General features: G+C 42.9%; 1 long non-coding RNA gene across 1 annotated transcript in view; it reads right to left on the bottom strand.

Moving 5' to 3' along the window:
• The window catches only part of LOC109322079, a 23,369-nt gene that overhangs the window by 16,237 nt on the left and 2,423 nt on the right, over window positions 1–4,709 (bottom strand). Inside the window, exon 2 of the long non-coding RNA XR_002104312.1 lies at window positions 1,191–1,198. This is a non-coding gene — a long non-coding RNA (uncharacterized LOC109322079). The remainder of the gene's footprint in view (window positions 1–1,190; window positions 1,199–4,709) is intronic.

Below are 4,709 nucleotides of genomic sequence, written 5' to 3'. Positions count from 1 at the left end.
TGACCCCAGCTGACTTCCTGCCCTTTGGGCAGGGGGCTGGACTCGATGATCTCCCAAGGTCCCTTCCATCCCTAATGTCTATGAAATCTTCTTCCAGACAAAAACAAATGCACACTTACATATTGGGATTTGTTTTCAATACAAAATCCATCTAAGCTTAAATGTACTTCATCTATTTTCATAGTTTCACGGTTGGTAGGGTCGGAAGGGACCTAAGCAGGTCATCTAGTCTGACACCCTGCCATGGGCAGGAAAGAATCCTGGAGTCAAACAGCCCTGGATAGGTGACTGTCAAGCCTCCTTTTGAAGATCCCCAGGGTAGGGGCAAGCACCACTTCCCTAGGAAGTTGGTTCCAGCTCCAGCTGCCCTGACTGTGAAGTAGTGCCTCCTGATGTCTAGCTTGAACCTACTCTCAGTCAGCTTATGGCCGTTATTCCTTGTAACTCCTGGTAGTGCTCAGGGGAACAGGGACTCTCCCATTGCCAGCTGGTTCCCCTTGGCAAGTTTATAGACAGCCACCAGATCCCCTCTCAGCCTTCTTTTGTGGAGGTTGAACAGGTTCAGGTCTCATAGTCTCTCCTTGTAGGGCCTGCCTTGCTGCCTCCTGATCACATGACTGGCCCTCCTCTGGACCCTCTTGATGCTGGCCACATCTCTCCTAAAGTGCAGTGCCCAGAACTGCAGCCTGACCAATGTCATATAGAGGGTGAGGACCTGCTCATGATGCATCTGTGGATGCATGACAAGGTGTGATTAGCCTTCCTGACTGCATCCCCACATTGGCGGCCCATGTTCATCTTGGAATCAATACTGACTCCAAGATCCTTTTCTGCCTCTCTTCTGACAAGAAAGGAGTTCCCCAGCTTGTAGGTATGCTGCTGGTTTTTCCTCCCCAGGTGCATCACCTTGCACTTGTCAGTATTGAAACCCATCCAATTCTCATCTGCCCACCCCTGTAACCTGTCGAGATCTAGTTGTAGCCTGTCCCTCTCTTCTAGCATGCTCACTTCTCCCCACATCGGTCATCTGCGAATTTGAACAAGGTGCTTTTCACTCCCTTGTCCAAGTCACCAATGAAGATGTTGAACAGTGCAGGTCTGAGGAGAACCCCATTGCTCACATCCCTCCAGGTCAAAAATGACCCGTCCACCACCACTCTCTGGGAGTGGCCCTCCAGCCAATTTGTGACCCATTTGACTGTGTAGGTGTCGGCACAACAGTTGCCTAATTTTTTTAATGAGGATGGGGTGAGACACAGTGTTGAAGGCCTTCCCGAAGTCCAGAAAAACTACGTCTACCGCAATACCTGCATCCAGGGCTTTTGTGACCAGGTTGGTCTGACAGGACCTGCCTCTAATGAATCCACGTTGATTGCCTCTAAGCATAATCTCCCCTGCTGGTCCCTTACATATGTGCTCCTGGATAATTTTCTCAAAGAGCTTCCCCAGGACCATGGTAAGACTAATGGGCCTATAGTTTCCTCAGTCCTCTTTCCTCCCTTTTTTGAAAATAGGGATCACATTGGCCCTTTTCCAGTCCTCTGGCATCTGGCCAGAGCACCATGAGTAAAGCTGTGCCAGGGTCCTGGAATGACCTCTGCCAGTTCCCTAAGCACTCTGGGGAGGAGATCATCAGGACCTGCTGATTTGAACACATCTAGTCCCTCCAGAAGTTCCGTGACTAAGTCCTCTCTGACGCTGGGCCTGGCTGCACCTCCTGTGGGTCCATCTGGTATCCCAGTGGGGGGGATGTCCCTGTCTCTACTCAGAAAAATGGAAGCAAAGAATCTGTTAAAGAGATTAGCTTTGTTGCCTGGTGCTACCACCAGATTACCAACCATGTCCTGCAGAGGCCCCACGTTACTTGGTACCTTCTTTTTACCCCCTATGTATTTAAAAAAGGACTTCTTAGTATCCTTGATCTGGATCGCTAGTCCCAGTTCCATCTCTGCCTTAGCCTTCGTAACAGTCCCCTTTCAATCTCAAGCAATGAAGGTATAATGGTGAGGGTCCCTCCCTTCCATTTTCTTTTTAGGGAAGTTGGAACAGGTACATACCATACTCACAATTACTTTTGGTGCAGGGTTCTTTATCCAGAAATATCACAGAATGCTGTGTAGAATGTGTAAATATAATTTGCTTGTGTTAACTGTGTAAAAGAGCAAGGTATTTAAGGATACACCTCATTTTAAGAGCATGAACACTTTCCCAGAAGTCCTTCCAGAAATGATTAACTGTGATCAGCTCGGCAGTTAATATGACTTTACAATTTGTGTCAGGCATGCTTGATTTTTGCATGGTGGCTTCCACATTTTTGAATATGATGCATTGTTTGAGTGTAGCTAAAGCTATTTTTCCATAAAAAAAAGAACATGTGAATCCACTTTCAAGAGTGTTCCAGAAATAAACTTCCACCCCGCAGTAGTATAAATCACTAGAAAAGAGTTCTTTCAAGCATTGCCACATCATTCTTTCCTTATATTTCTCCTTTCTCTCACTTGTAGTTATCAGAGTACATCTCATTAAACACAGTTTTCCTGGAACAGCCTTGACTACAATAAAGGCTATAGCAGAAGACACAATATATCAATAGAACTACTTTTGATTAAAAAAAAAAAAAAAAAGAATTCTGGAATAAAAATAGGGATAATGTAATGTAATATAATGTAATATAATAATCTATTATTATGTCAGTTCCACTGGCTGGGATAGTGGGGCACTTTTTCTTTGGTCCTCCTTACACATTTTGGATTGGCTATAATTCCTAGGCAGGTTACACTCCTTGCGCTCAGGTATGCACAAAGTATTCAGTGCTGGGTAGTACTTGATGGGAAAGAAGATGCTTGGGCTTTGTCTGTTGACCAAAGTAATGCAGGTGCTATCTAAGCCTAATTTGATCTGTTTTTAAATTATCATATTATTTTACAGTAATTCAGTACTATATCTATTATATAAAATCTCTAAATATAATTTGTTCTTTTAAGTGTACTTTCCCTCCAAAAATGTGGCAACCCAATTTGTGCACTCAGAAAGATCCATGTGCCTACTATTTCCCTTTTTTATGCAGGAAAATAGGTAGGTCTTTGTTTAAAAGCCTTGCTAGAGAACCTGCATGATGGCTGGTAGTCGCATCTGAGTAAAATGAGTGCCCTCTCACTTAGTTCTTTACTATCAGGAATGTTACAATAATGCTGGTGCCACTTTGGGAAACCAAAGGAGTCTGTTTAGTGTGAGCAGAATTGTGAAACCTTTATACATTAGATAACAGTATTAAAAGCTTTGTAGGCTTCAATCTTTTAATTGACAACAAACAGATAGGCAGGAAGAGGCATTTGTTTTACCCGGTTGTCATCTTTGTGATAACCTTCACAGTATTTTCTTTCTCTCTTGGCAAATTCTAGCCACTAGCTAATTTGCAAGTGCAAAATCAAACACCTGGCCATTAGTTATAGTACATGGTAATCCAGCTATAGAAGGCAGCTATTCAAGCTACTGGATATGTTTAGAATGTTTATTGGATATGTTTAACAGTCAAAATGCATATTGCACACCCAGTGCTCTCCTTTGTCATCTTTCTAAACTTTTCCTCCTCCTTTCCCCCTGTATTCTATAGAGTTGTGAATGTTGTGTCAAAAACTTGGTTGAAATTAGCCAAACATCATGAACTAATTAATTTGGATATTAAGACAGCCTCCATCTTTACTGGGAAAATCTACCAACCCTCCAGTGATTGCTGTGTCACTCCCTGTGGATACAACTGAGCATTACCATTTTCATTCCCATCTTTCTGCCTTATGATTAGAGTTTGTGAACTGAAATATTGTTTTCCAAACACTTTCTAAATTAAGACAGTGTACAACAAAGGACTGTAACCAATAAACAAATGTTTCAGTCATGTTTGTCAAACCTATAAGTTCTGGTTATAGAAAGCAGCTGTCAAGGGTAGTCAGGAATAACGTTCATTGACTGCAAATCACATTTCCTCTTTTAGCAATGACTGGAATAAATATTAAATAAACTCATGGAAGATATAGGTTCTCATTTTCACTGAGGTTTCTTTCAATTATTTATGGTGTAAAGGCTACCTTTATGTAAATGAAAGGGTGTAGTAGCGAAGCTGTTAAGATATGATTCTGGAGGTGTGAGTTCAAGCCCTGCTCTAGATTCATGCTAAATGCCACTCCCACTTGACCCACCTGTAAATGGGTACCTGGTCTGTTGGGCTGGGGAGTAAAAGGCAGATAGATGTGATGCTTGCCAGGGGTGGGCAATTATTGTGGCTTAACAAGTTTTGGTGAGCTGCTGAGGGCTGCAAAGGTGGCCCCAACCTTTGACAGGTGCCCCGCCGCCAGTTGCCATCTTGGGAACAAAAGTCCTGCCCCCTAACCCTTAACTTATGCCACCAGAAATCCCTCCCCTTGCCCCCAGAAGTACTTCTTTTGGGAAGATGATTTGCCATCTTGGAACTGGAAAAAAGTTATATACCAAAAATCAAACATCCACAATAACGTATTTTAATTTTATTAAAAAATATATTTTTGTTCTGACTTGTGTGTGTTTGCTTTGTGTATATAGAAGTGATTGCATAGTAGCTCAAAATGAAATCTTACTCTTGTATATTGCAGGGGTGGGATGTAGAGGGGTGTGGTGAGTATAGGTGGGTGGGTATGGGGCTCATGGATGGGATGTGAAGGTGTGTGTGTGCATGT

The sequence above is a fragment of the Crocodylus porosus genome, unplaced genomic scaffold, assembly GCF_001723895.1.
Source record: "Crocodylus porosus isolate Cpor-Errol unplaced genomic scaffold, CroPor_comp1, whole genome shotgun sequence".
Classification (NCBI taxonomy): domain Eukaryota; kingdom Metazoa; phylum Chordata; order Crocodylia; family Crocodylidae; genus Crocodylus; species Crocodylus porosus.
Note: the sequence above shows the minus strand (reverse complement) of the source record. Positions and strands in the feature narration are given on the sequence as shown.